The sequence below is a fragment of the Ctenopharyngodon idella genome, chromosome 13, assembly GCF_019924925.1.
Source record: "Ctenopharyngodon idella isolate HZGC_01 chromosome 13, HZGC01, whole genome shotgun sequence".
In the NCBI taxonomy this organism is placed as follows: Eukaryota; Metazoa; Chordata; class Actinopteri; order Cypriniformes; family Xenocyprididae; genus Ctenopharyngodon; species Ctenopharyngodon idella.
In genome coordinates this window covers 31580711-31593065 of record NC_067232.1, presented here as the reverse complement: position 1 = coordinate 31593065, position 12355 = coordinate 31580711, and the positions used below count along the sequence as shown (strand labels likewise).

The 12355-nt window shown below is 42.1% G+C and overlaps 1 protein-coding gene across 1 annotated transcript in view; it reads right to left on the bottom strand.

Moving 5' to 3' along the window:
- hcrtr2 (hypocretin (orexin) receptor 2) overlaps nucleotides 1–12355 on the bottom strand; it is a 54814-nt gene that overhangs the window by 17876 nt on the left and 24583 nt on the right. The gene's annotated exons all lie outside the window — the stretch shown is intronic.

Sequence of the window (12355 nt, the reverse complement as noted above, 5' to 3'; positions counted from 1 at the left end):
TCAATTGCACATGACTATCTTTGCTTAATGTTATGAACAGCAGCTATGCTAATTATTCTCCATTTGAGTACAGCAGCTTCAGTTTGGTTCCAGCCTCTTAAGAAGACCTCAGATGACCAACACTTTTGAAGAGACGGCACCAACTCCTGCGAGGACTTCAGAAGACGCAACATCTGGATCAACACGCACATTCCCAAATTTCTATATATCCTAATTATTGTTAATATGTAATTCATTTTTCCAGGAGCTCTTTGCTTCTACCTTCAATTAAATTGCTAACAGTGACTGTAAATTAATTGCCTAAATTATTACATTATTAGCTAACTGCATTCTCTAAATTGTAATGATGACATGCACTCTCTGTAAAGCTGCTTTGAAACGATATGTATTGTGAAAAGCGCTATACAAATAAATGTGAATTGAATTGAATTGAATATTACAAATCTCTTCTTTTGTGTTCTATGGAAGAAAAAAAGCCATAAGATCTAACTAAGCTCGATTCCAGCTCATGCTTTTGCACTATTAATTTGAAATGTATATATAAACAGCAGCAAAATCACACACCAAAATAAGTGATGAAACACATGGGATTTTTCAGCAATTTTGAGCGATGACAGCTAGAAGAAGTGTATTATTCATAGAAATACATTTCTCATTTCCAGGAAAAGCAGCAAATGAGAGCATATGATTACAAACAGTAATTTAATGGAGACAGAAATGTATTTTGAATCGTCTCTCCATTGTCACAGAGCAGCCTGTTTGACACTTGAGACGCTGTGATTATCTCTGAGAAGATTTTTTTTTTCTGAATTTAAAAATAAACAATCATTTCCTGTGTGTGCTGCGAAAGCAGTAACTGTTAAGTGCACTTGGCAGTCTTATCAATGTGAATCTCACCAAATTACTGTTCCCACTTCATCAAACATCCTATGGAGACTGACAAATTTCTTCAAAAGCACCTCATGCTGTTTAGATTGACAGCTCAGGTATATAATATTTAACAGAGCTGGGTTTTATCACAGTAATGTTTGGCAGCCCTAGGGAGAATAATATACAGTGGTATTCTAGCAGGAAATGACAAGAAGTCCCTTTAGCAAATCTGATTGAATTTGTTGTGATTGACATCTTCTCTGAACGCAGCGATTCGTTCAAACACCTGTGGCTAAATCCAAGTCCATGACCTGCAGTGGCAGCACGACATGACAAAGGGCCAAAATTGCTTTGGTTGTCATGCTGACAGATTTGATTCATTGCGGCCTATGGAGAGCGGTTCCAAAAAAGTGACAGAGCATCAAAATCTTTGGAGATTCAGAAAATTATTGAGAAGACTCTTTTAAGAGACTTTTAATGTTGGTAGTTCCCAGAAGAGCGCAGATGTTGACATCTGAGATCTACTTTTGATTTCACTTTAATCTCATATTTATAGTGCTAAGGAATATACAATGAGCTGAAATAAAATTTGGCATCTTTGATCTGGCAAATGTTTATTTTAAAATGGTTTATGCAATGATTTTAACTAGTGATTTAATTAATATGAAAATATATATTGTTCAATGTAGAGCTGCACGATTAATCGTAAAAAGATCGCAATCTCGATTCAAGCACCCACGCGATCCTACTTTATTAATGACAACAATTCTCCCGCGTCTATTAAACCTTTGACAAAATCATACCGGAATGTTTAAATCTGTGTTCGTGCTGCCAGAGCCAGAGAGAGCCGTTTTAAACCACACATCTGTGTTACAAACAGGGGCGGTTTCTTCATTAGGGCAATAGGGCAACGCACCACCAAAGTGAGAAAGGGACGGATTTTTTCAGTCACATTCAACCACAGTGTTACGCTAGCTGTCACTACTAGGCTGTTTGTTCTGCCTCTGGATATAGTCCAATGAACGTTGAGTGCTCTCATAGACTTCCATTCAAATAACTTTTTTTCTAACTGCAGGCACTGCAATGCAATCTCTATGGGTTCCGGGATGGCTAGCACTAACGTGCTTTCGTCATCATACGTAACCTTAACTTGTGCAGCGATTGGTGGAAACAAACATACCTCTATTAATAATTTTTAAGCTAAAGTGACATCCAATAATTTCCTCAGTGCATAACTTACATTTCACAGACATTTTCTCCATTTGTAAATGTTAGAAAGTCGGGAAAATATTTCCATTTTGATGTCGAGGAGTGGAAGCACAAACTTCCGTGAACGAGTGCCGCCGTGCGCATGCGCGTAAAACAGAAATTATTCTGACTAAAATATACATTTAGCTAAAATATTTATTGTTGAATATTTGTGTATTTTTATGATAGCAGTAACTGTAAAGTGACTATTGTAGGGTAATCAAAATAGACTTATAATTAGTCTGTGCTTTTGTTTGTATTTATTTTCATTTTTGGTTTAGTGGTTTAGTTTAACTTCTGCTTCAAAAAACATTTTGTTTTTAGAGTGTAGTGTTACAATGTTAGAATGTAGGAATAATGTGAATTGACCCTTTTTTGCATAAATAGCACAGACTACACGGTTACATTCATGTTTGTTTTCATAGCCTTGAATATGAACATTGTTTGTAGGACAATATTGGGCAGGATGTGAAATAACTTTTTTTTTTAATTAAATACAGTATTCTTTTTTCTTTCTTTTTTTTTTCAAATAGAAAAATGTACAAAATACCGAGATTATACATTGCCATTCAGCCCAAAAACAGAGATATGATTTTTTGGCCATATCGCCCAGCCCAATGGCATGCTTTAAATACCGAATTTTCCATGTTTTAGATAAGCAGTAATGATACATTACATCACTTGTTAAGTGGTTATTTAACAATTAGCCTATTCATTCCTGCATTTCTAATTCTTTTTTTTTTTTTTTAGCACCAGCCACCACTGGTTACAAATATTCACATTATCACAGAAGTACTGAGATATAAGTTTTTATTTCAAAATAGAGCAAACTACCTTTTGAAACGAACTTGGCACGTCAAATAACGGTTGTATCAATTACATCTAATTCCACTAGGTGGCGACAACTGACTGTTAAAAAATGTATTTGTCATTGAATCGTTCATTCAAAAGATTCGTTCAAAACGTCTCGGGTTACTCGTGTAACCCTGGTTCCCTGAATAGGGAACGAGACGGTGCGTCGAGAGGGATCACCTCTGCTTGATTACGTCTTGAAACACTTGTGAAATCGAACCAATGGCGGGACATCAGAGGCGGGTGACGTCGCGGACCAGGAAACTATAAAGCACACCTGAGTATAAAGAACGCCAGCTTCTGATTGGCTGAAGCAAGACACTCACAGGCATGCAGGGAGTATGGCAGGGTGATGCAGCGGGGAACCAGGGTTACAGAAGTAACCCGAGACGTTCCCTTTCATGGGAACTTCGAGCTGCGTCGAGACGCATTGGGAACCCTATCCCAACTACGCCATAATGCCCAGTGCCTGTCTGTTATCACTAAGACGAGAGCACAGCGGACCCCGGAGTGGAGCCCAAATCAAGGTTGTAAAACCTAATAAAGGTATGCTGAGAGGACCACCCAGCCGCATCACATATCTCATGGAGGGGAACCCCTGAGATCTAAGCCTTTGAGGCAGCCATACCCCTAGTAGAGTGAGCCCGGACAGCCAAGGGTGAAGGCTGTCCAGAGGACTCATAAGCAAGAGAGATGGCCTCGACCACCCACTTGCTCATTCTCCTGATCCAGATTAGTAAAAGAAGGAGGACAAAAGGCCTGCAGTACAATCGGTCCTGGGACGTTGGTGGGGACCTTGGGTATATAACCAGGTCTTGCTATATAGACCTTCAAGGTAGAAGGAGATAAACCATCCGAGAATTTTTCTTGGAGAAATTGCAGCACAAGACTGATAGAAGAGTGGAACGGGTCCAACTGACGTTGTCTACACCAGGTAGAAAACAACTTCCATTTATATGCATATAGCTTTCTCGTGGAAGAGCTCTGGAGTGGAGTATGGTCTCCACAACCTCGGTTGGGAGACCGGATTCTATGAGCCTAGCCCCCTCAGAAGCCAGGCCTCCACAACTTCGGGTGGGGGTGAATTATCATGCTGCCCGCTTGAGACAGAAGGTCCTGTCTGATAGGGATCTCCATGGGGGAGCCGTCTAGAAGAGACACTAGGTCTGTGAACCAAATTCGGGTCGGTCAGAACGGGGCTGGATGAGTCAGAGAGTACCACAGTGGGCAATGAGAAGTTTCTTTCGAAGCAAACAGGTCTACTTCTGCGAGATCGAAATTTTTCCAAATGATCTCCACCACCTCGGGGTGGAGTCTCCATTCCCTGGGCCTCGGCCCCTGCCTCAACAGGATGTCTGCCACCACATTTTGATGCCCCGGGATATAAGCTGCTCTTAGGGAGAGGAGCTTCCCCTGGGCCCACAGGAGGATCCGATGGGCTAACTCGCACAACTGGCGAGACCTCAGACCCCCCGGTGGTTGATATAGGAGACCACCGACATGTTTTCGGTGCGGACCAACACGTGATGGCCCCTCAGGTCTGGGAGGAAGTATTTGAGAGCTCAAAATACTGCCATCATTTCCAGCCGATTTATGTGCCAGGAAAGTAGATGGTCCTCCCAAAGACCCTGAGCTGAGCGACCACTCATGATCGGCCCCCAACCTGTGAGGGAAGCATCCGTTGTTAGCATTACGCGACAACAAGGAGCCCCCAACACAGGTCCTAGGGACAGGAACCAAGGCTTCTTCCACATGACTAAGGCACGAAGGCATTGCCGCGTGACCTTGATCATGTGAAAAAGGATTTCCCCTCGGAGAAACCCCTTGGTCCTGAGCCACCACTGTAAGGGTCTCATGTGCAGCAGGCCAAAAGGTATGTTGGACGCAGCTGCCATCAGACCCAACAGTCTCTGAAACTGCTATACAGTGAGTGACTGGCCTAATTTCACCCCATTCACTTCTGAGAGAATGGAATTCACCCGAGCAGGAGACAGACGTGCCTGCATCGTGGTGGAATCCCAGACTACTCCTAGATAGTTGTTAGTTTAAGCTGGAAGAAGCACACTCTTCTTGGCATTGAGTCTCAGCCCTAACCTTCTCATGTGAGACAGAACAACATCTTGATGTTGGACTGCCATGACCTTGGATTGAGCTAAAATCAACCAATCGTTGATATAATTCAACATGCGAATGCCCTGGAGTCTCAGAGGAGCCAGAGCTGCATCCACGCATTTTTTGAAGGTGCGGGGTGAAAGAGCTAGGCCGAAAGGAAGAACCCTGTTTTGATAAGCTTCGCCCCCGAAAGCAAATCTGAGGAACCTCCTGTGCTGAGGATGGATGGATACATGAAAGTACCCTCCATCCTTCTTTGGAACAATGAAGTACCGACTGTAAAACCCTGACAGCTTGCTGGGAGGAGAACCCCTTTCTATAGCTCCTTTTTGCAAGAGCGTCAGAACTTCCTGTTCCAATACCAGAGACTGCTAGGGGTCCACCATTGTAGGGAGGACCCTGTTGAACTGGGGCGGGCGAGACCCGAAATTAATTCTGTAATCCTTTTCTATTGTGAGCAGGAAAAAGTTTCCATTCTACCAGAAATTCTACTAAGGGAACCAGTCTCTCGAGGCTGGCCTCTGGTGTTTTTTGAGCATTCGACTCGGCGCCCTGAAGCGGCGAACCGGCAGGGAACAGCCGAATCAAATGTCAACCGGTCCTCCTCAGAGGGTCGATGGAGACCGCTGCGCCCTGAAGCACACAAGGTGGCAGGGTTGGCAGAACGGCCCGCTGAGGGCACCGAGGAGGGGCTGATACCATGTAGTGTGATAAAGGACCCTCTTCGGAGGGGGCTGCCCTCGAAGGTCCCACGCCACTGGCGTCAGGACCTCTTCGAAGCCTTCTTGGCGATAATGACAGTCCTCGGATCTGTCTTACTCCACGAAGACAGACTGTGTCGCCTGTCCCTGTCCCCAAGCTTTCTGCGGGGGAGCACGGGTGGCGACACTTTCTTTTTTGCCCTGAAACGGCGAACCGGCAGGGAACATCTGAACTGACCACTCTACGACCCTCCTCTTCTCGGAGGATCGCTGGAAACCGCTGCGCCCTGAAGCACACGAGGTGGCAGGGTTAGCAGACCGGCCTCCTCTTTTAAATTCCTCAGAATTTAATGTATTCAATATTTCATTTAATCCTCAAATTAAATGCAGCCAGAAACAAACAGTCAAGAATGGCTGAATGACAGGTTGAATATATTAGAATACAAAAAGAATTATAGCTCTTAATAGTTTGCAAGGGATTATAGGGAAAAGAGAGAAAGGGAAACTCCCGTCTGCTCAGTTCCCTCCAAATATATATAAATACATATATATGTATATATATATATATATACATATATATTGCAAACGCGAGATCCGATCCATATATTCTTTATTGCAGACTTAATCTACGTGCTGCCTTGGCAAACGCGAGATCTGAGCCATATATTCTTTATTGCAGACCTAATCCACGCGCTGCCTCGGCAAACACGAGATCCGAGCCTTGCATTAGACTTTTATTCCCTTGAGAATAAAGCCAACAGGAGTGGAGCTAAAAAGAGGAACGCGAGCCGAGGAACGAGGAACACGAGCCGCGGCGCCCTCCTCAAAGAGCGCCCGGCGGAAGCAAAGAGGTTTTATATTAAACTTATCACAATGCTCGCAAGCAAGCCCCTCGAGGGCTGCCTGGGCATGCTCCGCTCCCATACAAACAACACTGAGCTTGTGTGTATCCCCACCCGTGAAGTAATGAGGGTAGGGAGTAGCACATGGTCTGAACCGCTGTTTGCTCGCCATTATAGTGTCTTTGATATACAAATACATATACATATATACATTATACATATATATATATATATATATATATATATATATGTGTGTGGTTTAACACTGATACTCTTGTCCTCAAACAAAAGAGATCGTTTCTGAATATGTAATTGACAGACAACACCAAATAAGACACACGATAACACAGAGCGCTTGCTGAAGACACAGAAGCTGGCATTCTTTGTTCTCTGGTGTGCTTTATAGTTTCCTGGTCCGTGACGTCACCTGCCTCTGACGCCCTGCCATTGGTTCGATTTCACAAGTGCTTCAAGACATAATCACGCGGAGGTGATCCCAATGCGTCTCTACGCAGCTCGAAGTTCCCATGAAAGGGAAACACTGATTCATCCAGCAATGAAACAAGTATTTATTAATGAGTCATTGAATTCATTCAAAACCATTTTTTAAATAATTCATTCAAACATTTTCCAGCAATTAGAGTCAGCAATTTATATTTTGTCAGAACCTCTAGTAAATTACATGTTAGTTTGTTTGGTTGTATATTCAGAATCGTGGGAGAATCGTGATCTCTATTTGAATCCAAAAAATCGCGATTCTCATTTTATCCAGAATCGTGCAGCTGTAGTTCAATGTTATGAATTTTATTAAGCACAGCAAGAAGCCACACATTATTTAAAAAAAAAAAAAAAAAAAAAAAAAAAAAAACTTCCTTACACTCTGCCTTTCAATAAACTTAACTTAAACGTTAAACCTCACATGAGTGTGCATGTAAAAAAGTTGATATTTGTTTTTGACTCAACCGACCGGAGTTTTACTGAACTCATTCTTCTCCCTTTTCCCATCGCATATCAGCTCAGAGAGGCATTTATTTTAAATAAAGATTAAGAAAATATTGAGAAGTGGAAGTAAACTGGTGTTTAATAGTGGGAATAAAGTGTTTATTGGGTAAGATTAGGGGTAGGTGTATGGATGAGCTTTAGGAATAAGGCAGCATCCATTTATGATTTTAATAAATATAATCATATACACTGAATATGTTGTTATTATTGCATACTGTTTACTACAATACACTAAGGTGCAAATAGCATCTGCCACTATGTACACTTGGAGCAAAGAAAATATTGCTATTTTCACTTGCTGTAAATAGCATTTAACGCTAAAATACTTTTTGTTGATATTTACATTGTGTAAATAAAAACTTTTACAAAACAGCAAGCTGCTGCCTTAAAAATATCGTAATTCGTCTTTTGAAGATTAACCAAAGTCTTATGAGTTTTGAACAACATGGGGGTGAGTAAATGATGACACAATTTTCATTTTTGAGTGAACTGTCCTTTAATTTATTTATTCTATTCCCATTTAAAATATATCTATTTAGTAAACTGAATTTATACTTCATTTGCTTTGTTGTGTAACAGCAATCCTTGCAATTGCATCATGACTTGGTGCTGTGAGATTCTGTTTGTTCAATATTGGAAAAGGGTGATTTAATGTTATTTTCTCGTCCAACAAATTGTCTGCCACAAGGGAGATTACTGTTTGACCCAATACTCATCTCACGGGCCCTCACCTCCTCATACAGGCCGCTGTCATTGCTGGATAACTGACTCATTGGGGGCCATTGTGAGAACTCATCAGGGGGGACGGCCCACGTCTCTCATCAGGGGGCCGTACTCTGCCTTTGATGTCTTTTCATCTGACATGGTGTCTTTTTGCTCAGCAAGGCAACGATCAATGAAGACAGATTTAATCTTTTTAAGGGAATATGCGGCACAGCACTATAAATGTTTGAATCCATACAGTCTGATTCATTTTGACTGTAGCAACACGCAGTTCAAGATGGTACGGAAACTAGGAGAAAAAGGGAAAAAAATGTGCCTTTGGGCTTCCGTTTTTGACAGATTTCAGTTTATAAAACTGAAAGGAGAATTTACTGAAAAATGACTGAAAAATGCACAAACAAATGCCGGTACGAGGCGTTCATTATTCATAACAGTATGTTGAGCTGAAGTGACTAAATCTAAAACATAAAAGAGGATGTGATGGTTTCGCTACATGTTAAAAACTCGTCACAAACTATATGAATACAAAGTATAACTAATAATTAGACTCAAAGGGGGGTTTAGATTGGACTTTTACCTGGAATCACTGAACAAGTCACACTATTGCACACCACATACTTTTTTATATTCAAGACTTTATTCTAATAATATTAATACTTTAATCTCTTATAGTTATGACTTTATTCTCATAAAAGGCCAATTATGAGATTATTCTCAAAACAGTATGACTAAATTCATGTAATTTTACAAATGTTTTAGAAATCTTTGATTTTGTTAATTTACAAAATCCAGTCCCATTTCGAGGGGACTCGACGCTGTGTCAGAATGTTGATGCTATGGGAACGAATATGACAAAGTTATAAATAATGTCTAACAGTAGTAATCGGGTACAAAAATAAAATAATGTAAAATAACACTATAGTTTTCATTGTATAAATTAAATATAGATTTATCTTTTTTAAAAATGTGTTTTGTTGTTTCATTAACATTAATGACATAGACAGCAGCAGGTAATTATAAGCTGCTGTCACTTTAAGACAGAATGCATGGATCCAGTATAATGACACACATCTGATTTCTTTATGATTTCTTATGTTCACTTAAGACATAACTGACTGTGTTTATGAGAATACTTGCCGAGACAGGTATTTTGACATTTTTGTGTGTATGTGTCCCTTCAAGTGCAAGGAGATGCAAAAGAGGAATCAATTTGGTGTTTGCATGGTATCTGAAACGCACCTCTCTGTGTACGGCTGTGTTGGAATGTTTTAAAATCACTTGAATGTGTAAATTGCCAAGACAAAACGTGCAAACGAGTAAACTTTCACTCTATGATGGTTAAGCTTTGCAATTAATCCACAAATCATATGTATTTTGAACTGTAGGGTCTTGTCCGTATGGACCACGGATCAACTATGATCTGTTTAACCCCTACTAAAAAACAGTTGGTGAATTCCTCCCAATTTATTTTCTGTCATGTCTAGGGGACCCAGGGCTATTTCTCAACCTTAGCCTGGGCCAAGCTGTAGGTGTGTGCAAAAAAAGATAGTGTTGCTACTCCCCGTCAGAGCGCCTGGGGGTTGAGGCAATGCTCTCAGCCGCAGTCTGGATCTGAGGATTGTCATTTCCTCTCGGAAGGCTGCTGACAAGGACCCATGATGCCAAAGCACTCAGGGATTTGAGGGCAGTTCCCCTCAAGAGGGGTTGGTCCACACCACGCTGCTGTCTGCACGATTCCTGTCAATGCCCTATCAATGCCCTCAACACCTCTGGTGTTCCGGAGCACAGCAGTCTCCAACTCTCTCCAGCGGGTTAGTCACCAAGTGTCTGTCTGAGAACATTGCAGAATTGGGATGCCCGCATCCTCTAAGGAGGATATTGGAGAAGTATGTTTGACCATTCTCTGCCAGTGAGCTGTTTCAGGGCTTCAAATGTATTACTTCTCCTGCACCAGAGGTCAGTCTTGTGAAGCTGATACCCCTTTCAGGCCATTTGGCAGCAGTTCTGTGAACTGTGGAACAATGTTACAGAATCCAATTTCAAATCCATCCTTCTTGTTTCAATGGAGAGCACCAATCAGGCTCTGGTGTTGGAACACTCTTTTAGTGAAAGAGGCCATAGAAATAATTCCTCTTCCCGAGAGAGAGTTGGTACTTCCTAGTTCAGAAGAAGGATGGTAGGGTTTGTGTCCAATTTTGGATCTGCGTCATCTCAACAGGTTCAAGATATTAACAATCTCATAGTGCCTCAAATCAGATCCGAGGACTGGTCTGTTACGATAGATCTAAAGGATGCATAGTTCCACATATCCATTCTTCCCCAACACAGGAAGTTCCTCAGGTTTACTTTCGGGGGCAAAGCTTATCAATATCGGGTTCTTCCTTTCGGCCTAGCCTTCCAGGGCATCCGTGTGCTCAATTACATTGACGACTGGCTTACTCCCACCCAGTCTGAAGAGGTGGCATTGAGATGTTGTTCTCACTCGCATGAGGTTCCTGAGGTTGAGACTAAACTCCAAGAAGAGTGTGCTTTCTCCAGTGCAGAGAACCATTTTTAGGGGTAGTATGGAATTCAAATACAATGCAGGCACATTTATCCCCTGCACATATAGAGTTGATTCTCAAGGCTGTGAGCAAAATCAGGCTAGACTAAGCCATCACTGTCAGGCCCAGAGAATGGAGACTTCGCACACAAATGGAGTCGAGCTGGGAGAGGTTTGGTAAAGTGGATGTGGACCTGTTCGCTTCAGAGATTTCGACACACTGTCCACTCTGGTTCGCCCTCACACCTTCAGCACCCTTGGGGCTGTATGCTATGGTATAGACATGGCCAAGGTTATGTTTGTATGCTTTCCCCCAATTGCTCTGCTCCTATCCCGGAGTCCGATCCCAGGTACGCCAGGATGGGGTTAGCCTACTACTCGTAGCCCCGATTTGGCCAACCCAAGTTTGGTTTTCAGACCTGATATCTCTACTGGATGACCCTCCTTGGGAGATTCCCATTCAGAAGGATCTTCTGTCTCAGGCAGTGGCCACAATTTATCACTTCCCGACCCAAGATGTGGAAACTATGGGTCTAGACCCTGATGGGGACCAGCTCTTAGGTGTTGATCTCTCAACTGACGTTATTGAGACCATCTGAGCACTAGGGCTCCATCCACAAGGAAATTGTATGCCTTCAAGTGGAGACTCTTTTCCTTGTGGTGCAGAGAGCACCACTTGGAACCAGTTAACTGCCCTCCTGATGGAGTACTTGCAAGACTTTTCTGCTGGGTTAACACCATCTACGATTAATGTGTATGTGACAGCCATTTCTATTAGCCACATACCCATTGATAGTGCATCTCTGGGGAGGCATCCTTTGGTATCTCGCTTCCTGCTGGGAAGCGAGATACTGCAGCTTCCAAGCAATGTGTTGCACCCTGGATTGCGCAGGCTATTTCTCAGGCCTTTGGGATGCATCGATTACCTTCACACCTGGGCATCAGAGCCTGCTCCACTCAGTGTGGCCTCTTCAAAGCCGTAACTGTCGGGTGCTGTAACCCCAGTTCCCTAAGTAGGGAATGAGACGCTGCGAAACCACACTGCCTGCATGCCTAAGCGTCTTCCTTTAGCCAATCAGAAGCTGATGACGTAGATGCCATTTTATAGTCATAATGGTGAGCCATTTCACATCATATGACGGCCGGTCACATGGAAGCATTCCCATAGCAACAACATTCTGATGCAGCATCTCATTCCCTACTCAGGGAAAAGGGGTTATAGTCATTACCAAAAAACGCTCTCGAATGTATTGTGAACAAATGCTCAGTATGTGTTTTATTACCTTATTTCAGTGATTAACCACTCATAAATTTGATTTTCTAAAAAATACAAGCATATACATACAACTGCTTACATATTACTGTAGCACAGTTTGTGCTAAATACACTGTAATCAGACTTTAGCCATTAAATTGTTAATTATAAATAACACAAATGTCAGGCATGTTAAAAGTGCCTCAAAT